Genomic DNA, 24,925 nt, shown 5'->3' with positions numbered 1-24,925 from the left:
GCTGTAGCACGACAGCAGCGGAGCGAACTCCTCGAGTTTCCGGTTCTTTGCGACTCAGCTTGAAAACCACAATACGCCGGAAAGATCTTTAAAACGCAGACACCGGAAACGAAGACTTTAAGAAGTTGATTACGCGTGGCTGGCCGAGGGGTCGATTGTGTCGCGAATGAGGCAGGACGATTCGAGGATCGACGCCGGAAACGAGACCACGGGGCACGCACGCACGCCGATCGAGATGAGAAATTCGACGATCGACGGAGAAGATCTCGCGGACGTCCGAGTCGCGCGAGAGTTCCTGCGGAACTGGCCGGCTCTACCTCGCGATCCTCGAAAAATCACGAGCGCATCCCCTCCACGGGGGTGTAGGGTGGCTCACGTGACCGAATGCAACCCCGTTGCACTCGGCTCGGTGCAGTAGCCGCGGTTGTACTCGAACGCCGGTCGTCGCGGCGCTCGATGAATGATCGCCGGAAACCGCTGGGACTGCGTGCAACGCCGGAAAATATTGCCGATCCGTGAGATACGGAGGTTGAACGGACACGAAACTCGGCATCGATTGCCCCGTCGCCGCCGGAAACCTATCAAACTCGCGAGAAATTGCCTCTCGCGGATTTTATACGCCCCTTCCGATCGAAAGCGATCGCCGTTTGAGAAGCTCGCTGCGAGTTGTCCGGGGTCACGGATTAACCCTTTCACTGCGGCAGTGTCGTCCGCCGAAGTACTGTCATTGAACGAAAGCTCGCGCCAGAAATATGCACTCTTGCGTATGTTTTTCTTAGTTTTAAATAACTGTGCTGAATAAAACAATTATTGCTTTAATGTAACAAGTATGTTTACATTTTTAATATGAAAGGACCGACAAAATTATAAAAATACAAAATTATTTTTGTATTTTGCCTACGGATGCCACTTGTGTACACATAATTTGGATGCCGCATATATGCGGCGCGAAAGCGTTAAAGTCAGATCTTTTTACTACCTTGCCCCGATGGCGGCACACCGGTTATGGAGTTGAAGTACCTTATGGTGGACTCACCTGCAACAGGAATGAGGAACGATGCATTAGAAAGGGACTGCAACTTCGGAGTAGCAATTAATTAAAAAGAGGTGGAAAAAGATTCTTTGGAAACGATGGATTAGAACTGCTGATATTCCTAGCTGGTTCCTTTAACTTGCTATAAATAATTACTGTACTGCGAAATCTTCATGCGAAATAAAAATCTTCAATTTTTAAGCTGCGATGAATTAAAGTAAAATAAGTTTGTTTCCCTTCTTAATAGGCGTAATAGATTGAAAAAAATAATTAATCCAACACTTTTTACTGAATATTATCAATATCTGAACGTCAAATAAATATTCTAAAACTGTAATCTTCAGAATACGTTATAATGAGTACTATTTAAAATTAGAAAATGTATAACTTAATGACCAAAATATGGAATATATGCTTGTAAAGAATATTTGTTATTGTCGATACGTTAAGAAGAATGTATACATTTATTTATTCGCTTCTTCCAAAAATGAATTTCTTCCAAAATTTTCTTTGAAATAGGGTTGTCCAATTGTCTAAAATTACATATCTACAAAATCTATAAAATTTGAGTATTGCAATCGAGTTACTCAACAAATTATAATTACAAAAGTAAATAACTTACATTTGTAATGCGTAATTCAGATCGCCGTTCAATTAAATTAAAACGCAATACAATTACATTGTACTTTAATTACGTAGTATTTCAATTATATTGTCTTTGAATTATTATTATTATTATTATATTGTATAATATTTCAATTATATTGCCTTTGAATTACATTATATTTCAATTAAGTCGTATTTAAATAACATTATATTTCAATTACGTCGTATTTAAATTACATTGTACTTCAATTACATACGTATTCGAATAAAACTATATTTCAATTGCATCTGTTAAAATATATATAACATAATCAGTAATTGAATTAACTGAAAGATTTGTAGTTGAATTACAATGTAATTGAATTAGCACAACCCTGCTTTGAAACTGCATAGCTGGTACATACTTGATATCATCCACTCATAGCTTATTACACCGTATCTACACGTGATGTCACCTAAATGGTTAATCTTTGCTTCAAACAAAATGATTAAAAGCCGTATCTATTTATATGTATATGATCTAAGAACAGTACTATCTATTTCGTTCATTTCCGTCGGGGTAATGGTGCTACGATCTTATTAGATTGCGAAAGAACTAATTTTCAGGAATTTATTGCGCCACACGTGAATGACGTCGAAGCACAAGAACACGTAATTATTTTGAAGACATTTGATAATGAACCTTGCAGCCACAGCAGGTCTGACAGCGTCGTAACGGACGCTGGGCTTTCTCCGGTGATTTCTCGGGCTCCTGAGAGCTTCTCTGGCATCCTTCGGGAGCTTGACAGAGCCGCGCGAGATTTGTGAGCTGAGCGGCTGATAAGTGTCCGCGGTGCGGCCGCGGACGCAGCCGCAGCAGTTCGACATCGTACTCCTTCCGGGACTCTAACATCCGTTTTTCACTAGCACGCCATTACTAGGACGTGGGAAAACTAGCACCTTCTCGCAGCAGTTCGTTGCGGGCTTGCTCGAATATGTAGCTCGTCATCCATTAGACATTTTGTAGCCGAAATGTTCGCACTCCGGTACCGCCTAATTTCCGGTCGTTTCCTTCGTTCGAAAATTTGAAACCTTCTTTCCTTCACCTTCCTGTTAATTTTCACATCCGGTGTAACCAGACATATTTTCAATTTTCAATCGCATCGTCGCATTCGCGAAAGTCTTTCAATCATCGCCCCTGCGCTTTCTATTGATTTTTACCATCTGTCTACGGATTTCCGTACACAAAGCGGTCCGAAATTACCTGCACTAATCGGATAAGGAAGATTCTATGGCAGCAGACTATAGGATGAGATAGAGAATTAGCGACACCGAATTTACCGGGAAGAATGCGTCGAAGGTGATCCTAGTAGACAGGAACTAGGCTAATAATCGGTATATCAGTTCAGCATCGAACAAATTTCTGCAGCATTGTTAATCGATATAGGGTTTAATGGTTCCCGTTCCTCGGCCAAGGGAGATCGATTAGCGCGTTCCAGCGATTCGGCCGCGATTCCAGCCACGATCGAAATTCGCGGAGGCACGAAGCCTCGAGCTCCGTTGCAGTTACACGAGTAGACAAGGAACAATGTTGCCACGGAGGACCGGTTGCGTGGCCGACTCTCCTTCTGCATTTCAAGCACGTACACCGTGTACGTAGGAGACCGTCGCTGCCACGGCTACAAGTTTTATCATTCTTCTTCGTCCCTGCTCCCGCGGGCGCCGCACCTCTTTCGATAATTGTCCGACGATTCTTAATATTCAAGCAACGCGTGCCGAAGCTGATTCTATTATACATCGTGCACGGCGCACGTGACGCTGACATTATGGCTCGCCATACTTTCCTGGCGCTATGTTCGCTTGGGTCCTCTTCTATCGTGCGACGAGAACTTCAACCCTCTATTTTCCCGAAAAATATTCGGGTACAAATATTTTTCGCAAATGGAGCAAATTTCTGAAGAGCACTAGTTCCGTACAAACGCTGCGTAAATGGAGATGGATTAATTTGTTAGATTGCGAGTAAGAGGTGTTTTGTTTCGAGCACTCCAAGTTCTTGCACTAAAAATCTTGTACTTTAAAATCTTTTCAAGATAATTCAAAGACTTGCTGAATGAAGATCGGTGAATCGATATTCGTTCGTTAGAATAGGCCTCGGTAGAAAATCGTCGAAGCTCCGTCAATTTTTCGGAGAACATCTTTGGATGTTTCCATCAGCTGGTCAAGATAGAATCATCGACGATTGCGCACTGCACTTCTGGAAAAACTTTTGCACTTTCGCGCACCGTTGCCCGAGGCTTCCACTTCCCATGGCACCGCTATCAACAGACGCCTATCGCAGCTTCGACGCGAACCTGCTGCGACTCTAACTGTTCCTCGAGAATCGTGAAAATTCGCAGCCGATGAGATCGGGAGCACGTATCAACGGACTCGTGTTAATCGGTGATTTTCTGGGCGAGCAGCATCGCGTGATCTCGGCCCGTGCCCGCGTTCGCGAATTCCGATTAGGCGCACGTATTGACGGGTCATCGAGAGTACTTCCACGCCGGCTGTTTGGAACGGTACTAACCGGCAGGACTTCGCGCTCGGAATGAACCAGCTGGCGAATAAATGGCAGAGAAGAGAGAGAAACCGAAGACAGAAGAGGAGTGGAGACACACGTGTTCGCGCGTCTGTCTGCCAGAGATGTTCGCTCGCGGGTCGAGGAGCAGGATTCGACGAGTGTTCGCGACTTATGCTTAATTTAGTCGTAGAATTCAGGCGCCGCGCCGAGAGACCCTCGGCGGCGGCTCTCCTCTCGCAGAAATTCTCCGTCGCCCCCTTCTCCTCTTTCGGGATCTACGACACTTTCGTCGCGGATTCCTAAGTGAACGCTGGGAGACCGTGCATTAGTTAACATTTCAGGTTCCTCATTATGCAAACTGTGTAAAATTTGATAATCTTCGTTCAACTATCTCGGAGAGATCCGAGTAGACGGGACAGACGTTCAACATTTAATCTAGAAGCTTCGAAATTAGGAGAGAAGTATCTGCTCCAAAACGATTATAGCCTGCTGCAATCAGAGCACTTTGCTTTGTCGTACTTAATCACTGGTAAAAGCTGAATTTAATTTCGTTGTGCTTTTAATAAATTAAAAAGTTTGTTTCCAGGTATCCGCACACGTTACAGTCCCCTCAGAAATATTCCCTTGCAAACCTACCCACGCGAACAATTTTATACGTTAATGCTTTCAACCGGACATTTTTCTGTCGATATATTACTTTACTAGAGATTGCAATAAAGTAAACTATAAGATAATTTTGCCCACATTTTGGATGTAGAATGGAAAAACCTATTGGGACGTATACGTCACTTTGCACTACAAAATGGTTACCTATGATGCGAAAATTGAGAAAAATTGTTGATTAACCTGGGTATGCAACGAACTTTTGCCATTGTGACCCCGCAAAGCACTTCTAAATAAAATCTATTCACCATGTCGCTATACTATTGACCTAACATATCCGGTCATCCAAAAAATTAAGTTTTAAATTATTAATTTCATTCTTAAATAAGCAAAGACATATAAGTGGTACTATATTCGAAACTCTTTGTACCATGTAGAATATTCTAGCTTCACTTATATGGATGAAAGGCGGGGACGATGGTCCAAATATTTTAAAATACCCTGAAAAGTGTCAAACTATTTATTATTTATTTCTATTATTCATTTTCTTCAAATAGATAAACTACTTCTTTTACCCAACATAATATATACCGTAACGAAATTAGTAGATCAAGAGATAATTTAATTCAGAATAGCAGAGTAGTACAGTAAATTCTCTCTATTTATCCATCAGTTTGTAAAGAAAAATGGACAATTTGGAAGATGAGATATGATTATTCGAGCCTCACGACTTGTTTTTCTAATCTCTGATCTTTAACAACTATAATAACGAGTCGCTCCAATAAACTTCTCTTCCCAAATTGTCCATTTTTGTTAATAAGCAGAAGAAGAATTTACTGCATAAAGACAGGCAGATTAAATTTGCGCAAAGTAACGCATCTGTGAGGCACGCGTTGTTCTTCTGGCAATCGTAAAAAAATCGTCGATGCATACATGGATGTTAACGTGGGATAACTTTGCATCTCCCCGCTTCGATTCCGTCTCGTCATCGATTTCATTTGTCGACAAATGAAAGAACGGATTTTTACGGTTTCTTTCAACGCGATTCGCCGCAGAGGCGATCAATGAGAACTCCCATCGGCGTTTCTTCCACGAACGGCAACAGGAACCGACCGGCTCGCTCCTAAACGAGATAATTTCGCGCAATAGGCAACTCTTCGTCGACTTCAGCGTTCGTTGCACCGTTTCCGAGAAGACTGCAAGAGCAACTTGTTTGCGCATTAGGCAGCGGCACGAGAAGAAGCTCGTTGGAAAAACCGTTCGCGATCTCGAAGAAGCGAGTCCGGTTCTTCTTCTTTTTCTTTTTCTTGTTACTCCTCGTCGAGGTACGTGCACGGAGGCGAGACGCAACGAGGATCAAACGCGGACGCTAACAGTCGAAAAATTGCGGCGGCCGCGCACTCAAATTACAGGTGAGCGGTGAGCTAGTCGACTCTCCTCGTTTCCGGTCGGGGAACTTCACCGGCGCACGATGCAATCTCCTGCTAACGATGTTTACGATTATGGCCGCGATTATGTCGATCACAAACTTGCACTGTAAACATTTCGATGGAAACTGCGCGACTGTTCCCTGTCTGGATTTGATTAAACGAACGCCTGACACTTGACTCGTCGCCGATTACATATCTTGCGAAGAATGCTTCGACGTCAGAAGAATGCGCGGCTAGGTTCGCGGAGTCGAGTGCCTCTGGCAGCATACGATTGTTGCACACCTAACAAAAATTTCACTCGACGCTAAATTTACTCGTAAACCGTTTCATATTCTTTTCTTAACCGGCTCTGGTTGTTGCAATTTCTTCGAAAAATGCTCATGTGGCTGTTATAACATTGAATTAAATTGTAGTAAAATACAATTTAATACAATGTCATTCTATTGCTAACATTTATTTATTTGACTATCGGTTAGCCGTATCGGACAAGTATACTCGAGGATATTCGTCGTAAACAGCCAATTGGTTGAAATTGTTTTAATTATAAAGACACTTATACGAAAAATATTAAGTTGTTTGAAAAGTTGTTTCGTTCTTTCACGAGAGAATGAAAGACAAGTTTTTAATGCTTGAAGTTAAATGTTTCTTATTTGCAAAATACTGAATTAAATGCAGAATTTGTGAGACGGCTACAAAATGAAATCTAGTTAAGAAACGATAATAATAATTGAATAATCATCTTCGGTCAGACATGCTAGATTACGACTAGATAGGTGGTCTTCACGCAAAATAGAAATTGTCTACATCAGTTCCTCTCTTAAATAGTTTTAATAGGCTGTAATTTCCGTATCAACATTTTTAGTTTCTTTCAATTTTCTTCACTATTCTTATGTTTCACGTATACATGTTTCCCGCAAATGCGTGAAATCCGCAGTCTAATTATAAGAAAAGTAGCGAAAAGCCTGTATAAATAGAGTCTTGTTATTCTTATAAAGCGACACAAGTAACTCGGTTCTCAGCACTCGGTAGATTTAGTATTAAAGCATAAGCGACTGCGACTCATTAGCGATGATTTACGCGGCAACTCGATAGCGGCTATCGAACTTACAGATTGTACATCAAATGAAACGCTTACGCCTGATCTGCGAGCAAGTCGTGTAGAATTTTGTACGTTCTACCTATTGGTTGCTGCTGCGTACGCACAGAATAGTTAGCTTATCGGCGACACAGTAATTTTCTAGTCGCTGTTGTCCAGAGCATTGGAAGACATCGTCTGAAACTGTACAGTCCTCCGCGAGGCAGAAGAAGCCGAGGATCGCGTCCGGTTGTTGATCCGGTCGTGTCTGGATCGCACAGAAGCGCGTGTGTCGGTTCCTCGAGTCCGCGTCGCTGATGAACGTTCTCGGTTCTTGTACTTGGACGCGATCCGCATATGTTCCGCCAATGGCGTAGCAGCTTGTCATAACCGAACGCGAATGTACCTTTTCTGCGTTCGGAGAGCGGCGAGGCAGCAGGCTCCCGAAGCTTTGGCGTGCGATGACCCTCTCGCGCGCAGAGAGATAAAGAGACAGGGAGAAAGGAAGCGAGAGAAAGATTGAATCGCGAGCGCGTCCACTCGATCCGACTTCAAACCGAATTCCCGTGGATCCTTTTATTTCGAGATCAGTGGGATTTTTCATTTCTGGCTCGGCGACCCATTTCTCTGTCCTGTCGAGACCGTCGAAATATCATCGCGGCTCATGTTTGATCAATCTTCACCGATGCGAGCACGGATTCGTTATCGAAAGAGAAACACTCGAGTTCGCTGGATTTTGAATTCCATTTCATTAAATTAGCGTAATTTAATATATTAAATGTTAATATATAATTTGATTTAAATTAATATATTTTAACATAATTTAATACAACTCAATTTAATTTAAGTTATTTCGCATAAAGGGACCAGCGACACGTCCAATTTTATTTGAAAAATTCGGCAGTATAATAATAATAATAATAATGAAAATGAAAATGAAAACAATAGGAATATAATAATACGAGGCAAACTTGAATGAAAAGTGCCAGCTTCTGACAATAATATACAATTGGATATATTTGACGAATATCATCGATGAAGAAATGAATGTCGTTAGTATATCAGCGTTGGACAAATTGAGAAACTTATTCAAGGGAGCTCAGATTTGAAAAGGTGATCGTATGTCGTGTTCCATTAGTGGAAGTGCGTCGGGCGCGAAAGATTTCGGTTAATTTAAAGGACTTATGCATCCCGAAAGACTTCGAACGGGCGCATTCTAGCGCGGAGTAATTTCAGGCGACGGTGTTGGCTGGTATACCCCATAGACACTTTACATCTATCAATCAGGTTCCGGAAGCTTTATTAGCGCACGTCGGGAGAGCTTCAATTACACGCCGCAAAGCGGATAACGACGCGATGGTAATTTTGGACCTGATTTCACCATACGCCTTCTGCGCCGCTCTCGAAAATCGCGCCGAAGAGCCCGCAGCCTGTCCAACTGCAGCAGCGCCAAACCGAAAACTAATTTTAACAGCCTTTGATCCGGCGATCTGGTCGTTCGATCGATCGATGATCCCGTCGCGTACCTATGTATGTACTAAACCGACGAGCGTAGTCTCTGTCGCGGGTTTCATAATTTTCTGCAAAAGCGCTCGGGCATCTACGCCGAATAAAACAAAGATCGTAAAACGCTCGTTTTATAGTTTCGATGTTCAAACGCCGCGGCCTTTACGATTCGTTGGAACGTAAAACTTTTTACTCCCGGCACTTGGCAAACAATCGTGGCTAGCTTAGGCAAGAATCATTCGAACGGCAAGAATGTTCAACATCTGACAAATGCAAATGCACCTGCAGTTCCGCGTTTCCACCGAATAAAACGCCAAGTGTCGCGGTCGTAGGTCCCGCAGCCTCGCCGGAATTATTGACCGAAACATTTGCCAGGGGCTAGGACCGTTCTCGGAGCCCCTAGAAAAATTGGGAAACCGTTTTCCTAAGGAGTTACAACCTAACTCGCGAGTCACGTCCGCTGCTGCGCGACGTACCGAGGACTGCCAGAGGGAAAACGGAAAAACTAGTACGGTTTTCACGGTTAGAGCTTTCCCCCCGGGACTTTTAACAGCCCCGGGACGTAGTGTGCCGTGCAGTTAAATTGCACGGGCCTCGGAACCGGCGAAAAAACCTGCCGCGAAAGAAGAAACTGCACGCTGCAGGAAGTCCGACCCTATCGGAAGCCGTATTACACCCGAGCCGAGGTCTTCCCTTCACCGCAGCTTATGGCAAACTGACTTTGTCTTATCCTTTCCTCCGCGTTCCCGTAATCTTCTCCCTCGAAGAGAGCACACGCATTTTTCGGCGAAGCCGCACTGTATCTTCTCGAATCTTGGCTCTGTCTGCGTGCTTTCAGAACATTAAATATGTTCAGCTACAGGCATGCTAACTTCTGGTTATATCTTTAGAGCGAAGAGGATGTTCTTCTTCTAGGTTCCAGACATTGTTCAATTTTGCAAGATGCTCTTTTTAAAAGGAAACCAGTTGGCACACGACATCTTAGGGACGTCTGAACCGGTCGTTGTTACGACCTAACGTGGACGTCGTTGCAATCTAAACTGGACGTTGTCTCTGAGACGTCATGTTTAAGACGCCTATAAAACGTCAAATTCTAGACGTTTTTAAGAGGTCAAGTTCTAGACGTTTTTAAGACGACAAATTTTGAAGTAGACATCAAATTTGTGATGTCTTTAAGACGTCCCGAAGGAACAAACACAAACGCCCTTAAAGCATCAATAAAAAATCTTTAAAACGTCTTTAACCCTTTCGCTACGGCGAATCAGTCCGCCGTTGCGCCGCTTCTGAACGGGTCCTCCCGCCGAAAGTGTGTACATTGCTATCCAAATCAATTCTCAATCTATCCAAGTTGCACGCCAGTTGCAATTCTCTTGATGCCACTTTGTGAAGGGCACAACCGAAACACTTTATTGAAATAATTGTAACTTATAATACTTATAAGAAATGAGAGGATATTTTTAGACAGCAGGTGGACGTACCAATACAAAACATCACTGAAATTCTTTATCCTAAACTTAGTACTTTCGATTTTCTATCCCTTTATGGCATGTAGCACAGTAGTAATCGAAAAATGCAGGTATAACGAATATAATTTGAGTGGTGTGTCGTTTATTTGTTTCATCAAAAGATTTACGCATCAGTCGCAAGAGGCTGTGCTATCCAAAAATTAGACCGTGATTTTACCGGTATGTCGGATATATCCGGCGTTCGGCTCCGCGAGTTTTCATATGGATGACGGATATATCCGTCGTTCGGAGCGAGAGGGTTAAAACATCCTCAAAATGTCTTGAAGCCATCTTTGTGCTATCTGGGAAGCTTCAAAGGGTGGACTGAATTTTTTCCACTAAGATTAATACACGAAAGCAGCATCTTTAAAATAAAACGTTTACAGCCGACTCAAACTCGTTGCCAACTTGAGATGAAGAAAACTGATTTTGTTTACATAATTGTCACATATATTTACAATAATAAAGAATAGTATAAAATATACTGGAATAGCATCCTTTCAGCTAGGAATTTACTATAGGCAAAAATTGTTTCACGAAATAGTGACCGAAATATCGGCAATTAGGGGACAGCTGCCTTAATCCCAAAATACTATTTCAGTGATTGCACGTAATCTAAGCTAATATTAACAAAAAAATGAATACGATTGTACTATTACTAAAATGGAGAATGCGTATTTAATATTGCTAAAATTATACATTAGTCTCAGCTATTTATATTTTAGCTATATCCTATAAACGTGTTCTTGCGCATCATAAAATGTTAAGAACTATTACGATTGACTGAGCTTTTAAGAGAAATCAACGATTCAATTTTAAGCGAATTTTAAATTATGATATTGGCAGCTTTCCCCTATCCTCGATCCTTTTCTTCCGCGCAAGATCGCGAACAAATTGTATGACTCGTGAGGGTCTTTCATTCCGTGACGATGATCCAAAAGTAAGCGGACACGGACCTTCATCCACGAGAACTCGAAGGCTAAAAACCATATCCGGATCAGCGAAGCGTGAGATCGTGAGACTCTGGCGAGCACCATGTGCGGCAGTTAATGGTTGCGTTACGTACCAAATCAGGCTCTCCGGATTTATTCAATGCTTATCGTGAATGCGAAGTTGTGCGAAATTCTAAGCGTGGCTAAAAATCTTGACTTTAAAATATCAGTTATCGTCGTTCAATGATCAACGAAACCACGACTAACCAAAACAGAAAAAATCTTCTATACGACTTAGACGTTTCCTTAAACATTCATCATTGAGAACAATGGAAATATTTCAAGTAAAACTGTTAGGCTATCCAGCTGCGATGGATACTGTGAAAGCTACATTGGGGCATCGCGCGGATACCACAGATTTCGAAAAAGGTTCGATTTTGTGGGCAGTGTAATTCACGAAGGAACAGGACGCCGATAAAACAAATAAGCGAACAATCGGAATCGTTGGTCTGGTCGCGGTCCCGATGATACATCGACGGCAATATCCACCTGTTTCACATGAAATACGAAAGGCGTGCTGTCGCTGCTCCCCTGTAGATCTTCGATATTGCCCGCCGGGCTGAGTTACGAGATCGTTGCCATTTTGAACGGCGCTCATTGAATATACCGACACCGACGCGCAGCGCGACCATATTTGTTCGACGGCGACTCGCTTTTCCGGTCGGGCTTCTCTCCCGGTGATGTTAAATTCCGATCTCCGCTCGTCTGCTACTCAATAAATTCGACTTTTTTTGGTAGACGAAACACAAATCTTCGTCAACCGGTGGATAAATTGTCCGATAAGTTTCAAGAGAAATGCAGATATCCTGCGAATTTTTGATGATGAAAGTTTGACAGTCTTACAAGAAATATCAATTAAAATTAATTAGAGAATAGATTTATGATAACTGAAGAAACTAAGCAGACTGGGACCGGTATTGTGTAAAATATTTTTATGAAATTCTCGAAAGGATTCCGGTAGCGCAAAATAAGGGAAGGTTTAACCAAACAACAATTCAATTTGACTATGTTGTAAAATATCATCTCTGTAAAATTTTATTCAATTTTCTGAATAAATGTCCAACAAAAACGTAGATATCTGAATAAGAATTTATCCGAATACGGTTTTATTCGAATAAAGGTTAAATAAGATGTTATTTGTTATTCCAGTAAGAATTTATTTATACAGCAGTTAATTAGGAAAAAAACGATTTAAGCAAAAACTGTAGAATAGAATGTTTTCCAATAGTTTATTGATCAACTTCCTTCATGTTAATTTTTGCGATTATTTCCTCAACTGCTGCATCCGAAGTATGTTACTTTCGGGTATATTAATCATTGTTATTTTGATTAATAAATAATTGTTATTCGAGTAAAATATTCAACTAAGAACAATTAATCCAAAGAATTGTTTTATACAAATACTTGGTTATATTTATAAATATATTATTCGACTAAGGACTGATTCTAAAATCGGATTGTGCCTCTATTCCAATAATTTCCAGTTAGTCAATCCTCAGCAGTTGGTCCACAGTGGTACCAAAGGCTATTAGAAAAGCATTTAAGGAAGATGAACACTGGCAATACATTTTTTCCGAGCGAACGGCGATCGATCGACCTTCCACCTTTACTGTGAAAGGGGTCGCAATATTTAGGATCCGTAACTCTATTTCAATTTTCATTTAGTCGCGCTGCAAAGTCTGTCGCTCGGATTCAATCTAACCTAAACCAATATGGCTTATGGTATCCGACTGTGCGGTTTAACTCCCATCTCCAGCGGCACGGTCTTGGAACGGTTTCAATCCGCGATCCTTTGAATCCCAGGAAATCCGTGATCCCTGGCCAACAAGTCGCGAAAAAATCGGCGGCGAATCGACCCGCCAGTATTTTTGCTGGATTGACTGGCAGAAATGATTGCCAACTCTTGCCACGCCAACCTTCCATCCTAATCATTCCTAAATGTACATACACTTTTCTTTGTACCCTTCTTTTTGTGAACGTGGTTCTCAATACACCATACATACTGTTTCTCTGCGAATTGTTTCCCGAACGGTGTTAACCTTTAAACGGCAGTGTTAGGGTCTACTTGGACCCAGAGTATAAATATTGTTACTCTACTATCGACTTTCTGACAATCAATTGTAATGTTCGTATATTTTATAAAGTTGTATAGTGTCGAAAATAGTTGACAAATGAAATTATAAATGACGTTGAACATTCTCGGTTATATTTCTGTGGATGAGGTCTACACTTTTAGTGTTAAACAAACTGTAGCAAAGCCGATCGAATCGCATCCGTAGGAACCGAAGCATGCTCTCGATCAGTGCGCAGAGAATTGCTTGTACACACACACCAATATCTGCAGTATTCTGAATTAACTAGCAGCCTAATTATAACTTAAAGGGGAATTAACCGAGCACGGATGTCTCAAACGTCAAATTGTCGAGACGTCTGAAATTCCGTCGACTCGGTGCACCGTGCACTGGGAGATTCAAAGGATAATGGCGCAGTTGGGGACAGTGTTGTTACTGTCACCAGCTTTTCCCGGCCGGCTCACGGCGAAACGTTTACGCTCGTTCGCTTTCTCCGCTTGGTACATTCATTCTACTTGCGCGCATGCCTTTTTCAACCGGGGGACAGTCCTGCAGTTTCTCCCGCGTTCGCTGCAACCGTGTGCACGCGTGGAAGCGTACAAAAGCCAACAGAGTTTGTTAGAGCTTACAGCGCGCGCCGCAATCTCTGTTAGAGCAGTATACCGCGCCGGAGATAAGAGCATCAACGATGCACACGGATAAGTGGAGATAAGAGCGATGAGGCCTCTAAAGCACGACGATGAGTTTTGCATAGCTGTACCCCGTTGAATACGATGCATACCAACCAGGCCAGTGGAAAACTCGAGTTATTTCTTTTCTGCCGTCTTCGTCTATCCTTTATCTTATTTAATACCTTGCGCAGCTGTGACTTTGACAGCCGTTTTGAAGAAGCAATTTTAACCATTTGCGCTGCAATAACGGTCAGACTCGTGACGAACATTTCATGTATAATTTAATAAATTTAACTGCCGATCGATTCTTCTAATTCGAAATTCGAATCTTCCGTTATCAAAATTTAAAAATGAAAGTGGATGAAGACGATCAAGGAACAAACATCATCTTGTTTCATCAAGAAAATGATTAAGGACGAAAAAGTACTAATCAACGCAGTTCTAAAAGAAATCGTAGTGCAAGGAGTTAATTAGAAGAAACACCTTCAATCATGACAAGAATTTGTACGATAAAATGAACTTCGAAAATCCGAATAAATGCAATCTTAGTATTGTTGTAAAGCTTATTATTAGCTAATGGTAATCATATTTATGACAAGAATATACCGAAATAATTGTAGTAAAAACATTTTACACGTATATATTTGAGCCTTTAATTCAACAAGTCTCTTGGATGGTAATTTAAAGAATTAAAAGATCAATTTATGACTGTATTATACCTATTACATTGGTGATATACCTTTAATGAACCGAAATACAGTTCGCGATCTTGGAATTCACTTCTCCCAAACTCTTTCCTTCGCCGATCACTTCTCCCATCTCACAAACTCAGCATCCAGATCTCTGGGATTCCTAATTAGACACTCTACAGACTTCAAAGATCTGACTACCCTAAAAATTCTTTACTCATCGCTAGTTCTTCCCCATCTTCAATATGGCTCACAAATATGGAATCCTCACCAACAGTGTTATATCGATAAGTTGGAAACAATTCAGCACAAATTCTTGAGATTCGCTTCTTTTAAAATTGGAACACCCATACCTTATTATTCACACCATTACGAACCTATCCTTAATACCATGAACATGAGTACACTCAAACAAAGAAGAACTTTGGCAGACATTCTTTTCATTTTTAAAATTATTAACCAAAGAATCGATTGTCCACCCATTCTAGAACTAATGAAACTAAAGGTTCCTGCTAAAGCAATACGGTCAAAAGAATTATTTCACGTAGATTATTTTAAAACCAATTTAGAATCTCAGAATTGTATAACGAGAGCATTACGAACAGCGAATAAACTTAGTACAAAAATCAACTTCTTTGGCAATTCATTGAGCCAATTTACAAAGACAGCAACTCTAGCCATTAAAACACACCCTCTGTAATTACTTCATGACACACTCATATATTATAATTTTTAATTTATATTATTCAAATGTATTCCGGACTATGTATAAATACAACCTCTATGTAACACAAAAGGGTCTTACTAGCCCGTTAATAAAGAATAATAATAATAATAATAGTAATAATACTTTGATTGATGCGTCACCTGTATTTCCGTGACGCAATGATTTATTTAACAAAGATCAATTTTTTTATAGCTATTCGATCTCACTGAAATCCGCAAAACGTAAGAATGTTGGAAACCTAATCGATGTGTACAACTTATCTTTTCAATTTCTATTGAATGAGATAGACACCCTTTATTCTATACAATTTTCGAAGTCGACGACATGGCAATCGAAGTGTTAAGAAGCACAGTATTACGTTTGCAAAAGTTGCTTCGTTTACGGATTGTGTTTGACCTTAATCTACGGGATGCTCCTTTCTCCGGAGAAACCGATCGCGCGGGGACCGGAAGAATCGTGAGTCAGGACTCGTCGGGTTCTTTCGTCGTCGACGACGAACGGAGGAAACAGAACCCGCTAATTAAATTCGCTGCTGTGTTTTTTTAGGAACCGGTATCGATCGCGGCTCGCGAATACGAAATGAAGGTTGCACGTTCGCGAATTAATTCCCTCGGAGTGCAGCGAGTACCGTTGCACGTTCGCGACTGGTTCCTGCGAACTTTATGGAATGTAGTCGCTCTTCCAGGACTACGGTGTTACCGCGTTCGGCTAGCCGGGAACCGTTCTCCAATAGATTTACTCGAAAAACCTGCGGGACCATTTTTTTCAGACGACCTAAAACAAAACCTAAAACAAAACTCGCAGTCTTCCCTGACGGTGCTCCGGTTACGTCGATCAATGCGCAAACGTCTTCGCAAGATTATGTTATCGCATAACAATACATTGTTTGAACAACGTTCGCTAAAAGCCCACGGCAGAGGCTGCGTAAACGTGTCGCGTGTAATTCGATGAGACTCCATAAAGCAAAATCTGCATGAAAATTCTGTTAGCTCGCCGGCATAAATTGCTGCAGCGGACCGCTGAGCGATGATTCGCTCGCAAACACGTTATGGGATCCCCGGCACGAGAGCACAAGTGTGCACGGATGAGTTCGGAGGCTCAGCTCGACAAGAAAGTGCAAAAGTGCAAACGGGCCCGCCAGCATTCGACAAAGAATGGAGGAAGAGAGAGAAAGAGAGACGAAAAGGGAGAGAAGTGGAATGCGGCGCGGTCACAACATCAAAGTGAAACGAGACGGTGAGTCGTCTGGCCACGAACGAACGACAGAGTAACTCGTTCAATTCGTTTGCGATCTGAGACTCACAAAGTAGAATGGACCTCGCTTTTTCACCATCAAATTTTACATAACGCTAAATCTATCGAAGTCCAAAAGCAACTAACAAGAATTACCTCACATGAATTACAATTTGCTTAAATTCTTCATAATTTTTATAATAAATGTGTATCAGAATAAAGATATATATATCCATCAATTTTTAATGAAAGTTGCATTATGACTTCAGTAATTATTAAATAAAAAGCGTAAAACCAGTCATTTAACCGATGATAGTAACGTTAGCCTTTTGCAGTTGTATTATGTATACTCTCAAACACCAGAACTATTTATTTACATTTTTCTATTTTTATATAAAATTAATACGTAATAATCTGTTGCATATATCCAAACAGAATTAAGGAATTAAAGAATTTTGTTTTTCCTTTTCAATCGTGCATATTACGTATTATCGTTCGTTCAATGGAAATTAATTCCAACTAGCATGACATTTACGTATAAACTTAGTAAGACCGCAAAGGATTAGTGTTAAAATCTTCTAAGATTGCACCGTTGGAAATCAATTTTAGGATTAACAAGTTTGGTAATTCGAAAAATCCAACCTTTTGTTTTAAATTGTGAATGTTTGTTGGCAACCTTAAAATAGTTCTCAGATATTTTTATTATCAAACACAATTTGTTTCTTTAGGGCGAACACAATTTTTATGTATGCAAATAGGTGTTTGCCAATTTATCTATTTAAAACTGCGCTAGCTATACAAAAATAATTCTCTTTCTAATATAATATAGATATAATAACATTATAAATAAATTTATAATATCTATCACTGATAGTAATTCAAACTTTTCTCTAATAAAAAAGCTCATCATAAATGAGAATGTGTATGTTGACGTTATTTGTCAACGATGAATGTGCAAGATACACTTTTCGGCTAAAATTATATATAAATCGCGTTGTCTGATGAGTGTAACATAAGCATCTTCAGTTTTAATAAAGAAAAATTCTAATGAGAGAAAAATTCAACTTCTTCTAAATGGTGGTAGCAGCAAATCGTTTTGTTTAAATAAAAATCTTTTATCGTTGTAATAACACCTTCGTAAAAAGCATTCAAAACCTATTAAATTTCTGTTGCAATCATTTCTATTCTATATGTATCTTTCAAGATACATAGATAAATAGAGAAACGTACTATAAACATACATAAGGGATGTTTGCAACGCAGAAGAAATGAATTGTGACCGACAATAGAAATAGCTTGGAACTTGTCTTAAGGTTTCCGAAAAATCTGAACAGTTTCAAAAAAATTACAATATATTGTAATTTTCATAACTTCATTGGAATTTTCATTACTTTCAAAAAGTACTTCCCTTGTTAGAATCCCATTAGATTGCACTGTTGCAAATAATCTATAAGATTAAGAAATAATCCGTAAAATTATGAAATAATCTTCAGAATTAAGAAATAATCTGTAAAATTGAGAAAATAATTTGTATAATTAAAAAATAATATGTAGGATTAAGAAATAATCTGTAAAATTCAGAAATAATTTATAGGATTAAGAAATAATCCGTAAAATTAGGAAATAATTTGTAGAATTAGGAAATAATCTGTAAAATTAAGAAATAACCTATGCAATTGAGAAAGAATCCAGAAAGAATTCGAAATCGATCGAACAACAAGAAAACGTGCCACGACGAGCTTAAACGTTCCTGGAATGTATAGTGTAATAAGTATAGTTAAAATCCACTCCGCTGTTCAGCGAGCCATTGTCGGGGCGTACACTGAAGGGAAGAAAGGATGATCCGATCGCGCCCCGGATCGAGATCCTTGTTCCTCGAACGGACCGTCGAGCAACTCGTGGGAAACTGGTCGGATTTTTCGAGGGGCATCATTTTTATCCGGGCAAGTGGGTCGGCGTGGGTTTGTTCGGGGAACAACACCAGATAGAAAGGCGATGACAGAGTGGAACACTGGGTCAGCCTTCGAGCAATCGGTTTCAGCTTCATGTCGGGGAATCTCTTTCGCCCCTATACCCGAAGAAACAGGAACAGTGGATCAGGTCAAGCCATGGTCGGACTCGGTTGTCAAAGACTCGATTCTCAAAATATAAACTGCCCGAATTCACGCATAAAAGACATGCTCGAGGAGATTTGAACTCTATGAATCTACCTGCGTAGTTCATTCGAGGAACACTACAATTAAACTGCCGATTTTATACATTTTCGTTGAAAATGGCTAGGTATAATATAACTCATTCAACTAACTGGATATCTCTAATAACATGATGCACAACAACCTAACAATAACTACTGCCAAAAAGAAATATCGAACTACAATAAACGCCATATACAACAGTTATCGCAACATAAAAGTGTGTTAGCTATAGATTTAGTTCACACTGACACTAGAGATTTTAGACTAAATAGATGGAACCCCTTAAACTTGAGTAACAGATTCACCACGTACATCTAACACTATTCTAAACATAATCATGATCGTAAACAAAAATATTATAATACAATCTACTACATCTGATCGTATAAGTTATTTCTCATGTCGCAGCATATCACCAACAAATTTAATCATAATTCCGCGAAGGAATTGATTGTAAATACTGCTCTAAAATAAAAAAAAACGAATTGGTATCATTCAAGAAAGAACGAAATTTCTACGTGGCTTATATTCGATAAAATTAAAGAAGACAATTGTATTTTGCCTAAAGAGCCTAATTATAGGATCTAATTATAATACAAGGTCTAATTATAATACAATGTTCTGAAAAAAGCCTTAATCCTCATTCAATATTACATGTTCAATGTTTACAATAGCAATCTGGTTCAGAATACGAAGAAAGAAGTAATATTGTTTTAATGTAGTGAAATTTGGTTTTCTGATCCTTGAAAAATGTTTCCATAAAAAAGGATTCCTACCCAAAAATTTACGCCGTTCTCGGTGAACAACGTAACTCAATTCCTGCGCTTAAAGTTTAGGCTATGTTTCGATATTGTATTAAGATTGATTTGTAGTTTGCTATTTTTAAAGAACAACCTTTATTGCAACCGAAATTGCGAAGGAAAAGGGAGAAGCTTTTAGGGAGCTAATACAATAGAGATAAATACATTGGGTTGGCAACCATTGCAACGTTTTCTATGTATGCCAGCAGAAAATACTTTTAAGTCAACTCAATATTAGTTAATAAGATGGCAACGTCAAGATGCAAGTATGGAATGAAAATTGTGCGTTACCGGAGAATCCAGGGACTCTATGATTCACAGACTACGGCAAACGATTGTTGCATTCTTTCCGCACGACAGCCTGTCCACATCGACAACGCAGCGGGAGCGCAAACACTTTTCTCCGGCAAGCATTGCCATTCAAATTAGAACAACGCAACGCCAGAGGAATTCTGCACGGAACGCGATTATGCGTCCGATACGAAGAAACAATATAGATTCAGCGCGGCTCGCCGTGAATCGGGAACAATGTCACGCGCTGCGCGTGATCAGAGTGCGCGATGCACTGCGGGAAACCAGTCAAAGGAGACGAAAATCTTGTTGCAGACCCGTTTAAGCATTTAGAGCCAGCGGTGCAGAGACTCGAATTCGATGTCGCCCCTGGAACCAAGGGATTTTAGGCTAAACGGCTCTCGAAATTATTTAGTGGCTGACCATTCTGTCGGAGCTAACGAACTATGCGATGCTGTTGTATTTCAACAATAGGTTAAATAGAAAAATCGATCTAATAAATAGGTGTTTCTCGATCATTAAATAAGAGTTAATCCTATAGACAAGCGTTGCTAGGAGATGTAGTAGGGTGCCTCATAAGTTCTTTCCACGCCACGCTATGTATGATCTCGAAAGTATGCTCGATGGAAATCCGCGATATAGTGTGGGCGAAGTAGTGGATGCCATTAACATTTCCAGAACAACACGGTACAGAATTATTTAATCAAGATGTCATATGTGAATCGGTACGAAGTTTGAGTTCCAAACCAATTGACGGAGACCGATCTTGCTTCTTCAATGACAAGAAACAAACCCTTTTGTATAAAAGCTTGTCACTCGAGACGAAACTTGGATTTCATATGAATTGTGCATCGAAAACGCACTTGGTCTAAGGAAAATTGACCTTCAACTGGTGCGAAGCCAGGACTTGATCCGAAGAAAGTTCTTTCGTGCATTTGGTGGGACTGGAAAGATGTAGTGCACTACGAGCTCCTTCTGTAAGGTGAAACGATTAATTCTGCGAAATATTGCAATCAACTCGCTAAATTGAAAGCCACCATAGCCGAAGAACTAAACGCGATTTTTCATCGCGACAACGCGAGACCGCGTGTTGCGTTGGCCATAAGATAGAAACTCTTACAGTTTGATTGGGATGTTCTACCTCATCCTCCGTATTCCTCCTTTCGTTAAAAAATTCTCTCCGTTATAAATGCCACGAATCCTGAAGCGAAATAAAAACGCACCTCGATGAATATTTTACAAGTAAGTCTCAACTGTTTTGGAAAAATGGCATAATGCGGCTTTTTGAGAGATGGAAGAGGGTAATAGAGAAAAACGAATCATATATGTATAACAATAAATCAACTTTTAATAACAAATATCGTCTATTAATTTCATATTAAAAAAAGAAGGATCTTAAAAGAAGGGAGACCTTAATATAACGCCAATTCCCTGACAATACTATTAACCGAGTTGAATTGAGTTAGCGTAGACATCTCGTAAAAAGGCAACACACCTTCCTTAGTTAATAGAAAATTGAATTAATTTGTACCGATATTAGCAATTTTAGATTAATAAGGTATAAACCCTTGAACCTAATAACAAACATATTCATCAAGTAAATTAACATATTGCAAATATAACGACAATCACGTGCAAGTTATTAAATCATAATGTAGCTATACAAGTTACTTATCGTATCACGGTAAATGGTCAACAAAAATCATAATTTCATGAGGAAATTTATCGTAAATTCTCTAAGTCAATAAAAAAAAATTGTCTACTTTCCTGGGTTAATAAAAAATATTTGTAAAATTACTGTTCACGTAACGGAACAGAAATGTCACACAGACCGCAACATGCTCGACAACATTAAATTACCAACGAGTTCGATGGTACTTGAAGGTAACATTCTCGCAATCGAAACGCAATTAGGCCAATGCGAAGTGCACTGCCTTACTAGCGTATTGTCGCTCCAGGAAGCGATAAGTTTCATCAGAATCGGAGAATGCAGATTTGCGATACTGGTCTCGAAAATATAAGAGATAAATTGGATCTTTGGAATCGTTGAAGCCCTCGATGAAAGAGCATCGATAAAGTTGATCCTTCAGCAGGAACGGGAGAAGCAAACGCAACATTCCAAGGAGAAGAGAGCGGACACTCACCTCTGGTTGCGGTTTCAGCTTCTGCCTTGGCAGCAGCCAACGCCGCTCCGCGCCGCGTTCTCCACTCTTCGTTTATCTCCTCCCGCCAGTTTCTGCCGCGTGTACACGTAATCGGAGACCGTGCCCTGCGACAAAGTGTCCCCAGATTAGATTGGCAACCTTCGACCAATGCGAATTTCACACGCGAAACTTCTGCTAATTGCCTCGACCGACCCAGCCACCCTTTAACAGACGCTTCTCGCTCTATTCGACCCAGTAAATATTCATTGAATTCATGGTTCTGTCTGTACTACACCTTGCTTTACCATCTTTGTGCGACGATAAACAGGTCTAACTCAACCCTTTGCACTCGGAGAACTTTCTTAGATCTGATACCAACGACATATTTATTTCTGTCACAGTAGCCAACGTTTTAAACAAAACATAAAACGGTACAACATTGAATGTAATTACTCTGTTTAAAACAGAATGTTTTAGCAGACCAGAGATATTTGAAATTTAAATATCACTAAGCATAAGTTACTTTTAATGTGAAAAGATATTATGTACTAACGATATTTATACCGCATATATAAAGAAAAATTTAATTAAGAAATATTCGTTGATATATTTTCATAAAAAATGTCGCGTCTATTCATCCAAAGTTTTCTACCAGATTCTATGGTTAATTCTCTTAGGGTTAATTCTGAGAATGCCGTGATTACCAGCAACCCTGTTCACGGAGGGGACATCCAATTGTAAAGAGATAGATTAAAACTAATTTCTTATTGTAATTATTTATTTATTATTGTTATTGTAATCTTGCTAGCTGCGAGAAGCTTCGAAGACTGTTTCACATAGAAACGTTTACATTTCGGAAAGGGATTTCAAAGAAATAAATCGGACATTGCCAGCATGTGGGAACTATGAAGGAACGCGGAGGCCGTCGTCGGTGATCGAGAATGGAAGGAACGCGTGACAAAATGTCGGGATATTTGGTAAAGCGTGCGACACGGCCTCGTGACTCATAACCTCGGGAGAAGGTGGGCAAATGCAGGTAGGCATTTCAGTGGTGGGCGGCCTCTCGAATTCTTGTCGTGTCGTTAGCACTCGGCCGAGAACGATCGGGCTCACGCTCGTTGGGGAAACGATCGTTCAACCGTCGCGCGTCGATTAAATAAAGAAGCAAAGACCTTTTTGCTCCGAGCATTCTATGCCATTGTGGAAGGTATTTTCGGTGACTTTTACGGCTGGCCGGTTCTCCGACGAGGTAATGAAGGAATTAGTTAGCTCCTAAACCTGCACACTGGGTGTCCCATGCGGAACCGACCATGAACCTTTCAGTAACACGGTATCATTTTCTTTACTTCCCGCTTATTCGACAATCGTCCAATAAATCGATCATGAATAAAATATTATATCCTCAAAATTTTGGCAAACTTGAACAAAATTTTGGGTATACTCAAAGTAGCCATCCTTCTAATCATTAGCTTGTTCATACTAAACCGAACAAGAGAATAAAAGATGAAATTCAAAATAGACTCAAGAAGTGTCGGAGATAAAATTGCCGTGTAAGATTTTGAGGGGATCTAATCGCAGCTGATGTAAAATGGTGAAAAGCGTCTGCCTGTATTGGTAACTTCCATCGAAACGAATCATCCCGTATACAGGAATCTTACCGTGCTGGAAGATCGCTGCTCGTAGGCCGAAGCGAGCCGTAATGGACGTCCAGAAACGGTACACACGACTCACTGGACTTTACTTCACTGCACCTCGCGCGAGCGAGAACCACACACACACAGAGAGGAACACCGACACACACAGAACCAACCAGCACACAAACCAACTTGGTGCGTTTCACTCTTACTGGAACGATTCCGTTTTTTCTTTGGTTCGCGACCTCGTCGAGGCGTCCGTCGATCGCGTCACCGCAAAATCCGAGAAATCGCGAGCTCTCTTTCTCAGCAACGATTCCGAACTCCCAGCTGTGCGGATACAGCGACCACCGAGTACAAATTCCAACGATCACGTCGCACGCTCAGGATTTCTGACGGCACTGATAGACTGGCTAGAACATCGGTTACCTGAACGATTCGTACGTCTCCGATGCTCGACCGAGGGGCAAGAAGAAGTCGTCGAGGTCGAGGTCCCACAGTTTCCCACGAGATTCGGAATCCGTGGATTCCAATGTGTCGAGGGTCCGGTCGCTCGGAATGCAAAAATCGCTATCGCTCGCGATCGAAAACAGGAGAAACTCCGAAACGTGGCCTAAACCGCGAAGCCTCGAACTACGAACGATACTCCAACGATTCGAACAAGCCCCGGACTCTTCGGACGAGGATTCTAGCATCCTAGCGTCGGTCGAGGGACGCCGATCTCTTCGATCGGAGTCGGAGTTGCGACACGATCCTCGAGATCTCTGCGTATGCGGTCGAGGGCTGCTGACGAGGCGGTTCCATCGTGTCTCTGGGACCGGTCCGGAGTTGCTGAGGTCATTTTCGAGGAACACCGAGCCCGATGCTTGCTCTTGTCTCCTCGACGAGCTAGTAATTCGCACTTAACACCGCCGATTCCACGGTGTACACGATGTTTCGAAGCTACAGTGTGCCGAAGTCGTTTGAGTTGGAATTGCCAAGGCTGATCAAGGAAAGAGGAACGATTTCGACGATCTAGAGGATCCGGAGGATCCTGAGGATCGATTATCAGTGGAGAACGTTGAAGAGGAACAGAGCCGCGATGAACAACGCACGACCGCCGTGAAAGCGACACGACACTGGATGAGAACGGGCAACAGGTTCGTCGGGTTGCCCTGAGGAACGTGACCACAGTGAGAAC

General features: G+C 40.9%; 1 long non-coding RNA gene across 1 annotated transcript; it reads right to left on the bottom strand.

The window, feature by feature from the left end:
• Window positions 1–896: 896 nt before the first annotated feature.
• LOC144478419 (uncharacterized) lies at window positions 897–23,904 on the bottom strand. The gene is made up of 3 exons (XR_013495342.1): window positions 23,770–23,904; window positions 22,112–22,236; window positions 897–1,036 (listed from the first exon to the last, which is right to left on the bottom strand). It is a non-coding gene; the product is annotated as an uncharacterized LOC144478419 (long non-coding RNA).
• Between the last annotated feature and the right edge of the window lie 1,021 nt (window positions 23,905–24,925).

The sequence above is a fragment of the Augochlora pura genome, chromosome 2 (genome assembly GCF_028453695.1).
Source record: "Augochlora pura isolate Apur16 chromosome 2, APUR_v2.2.1, whole genome shotgun sequence".
Classification (NCBI taxonomy): domain Eukaryota; kingdom Metazoa; phylum Arthropoda; class Insecta; order Hymenoptera; family Halictidae; genus Augochlora; species Augochlora pura.
Note: the sequence above shows the minus strand (reverse complement) of the source record. Positions and strands in the feature narration are given on the sequence as shown.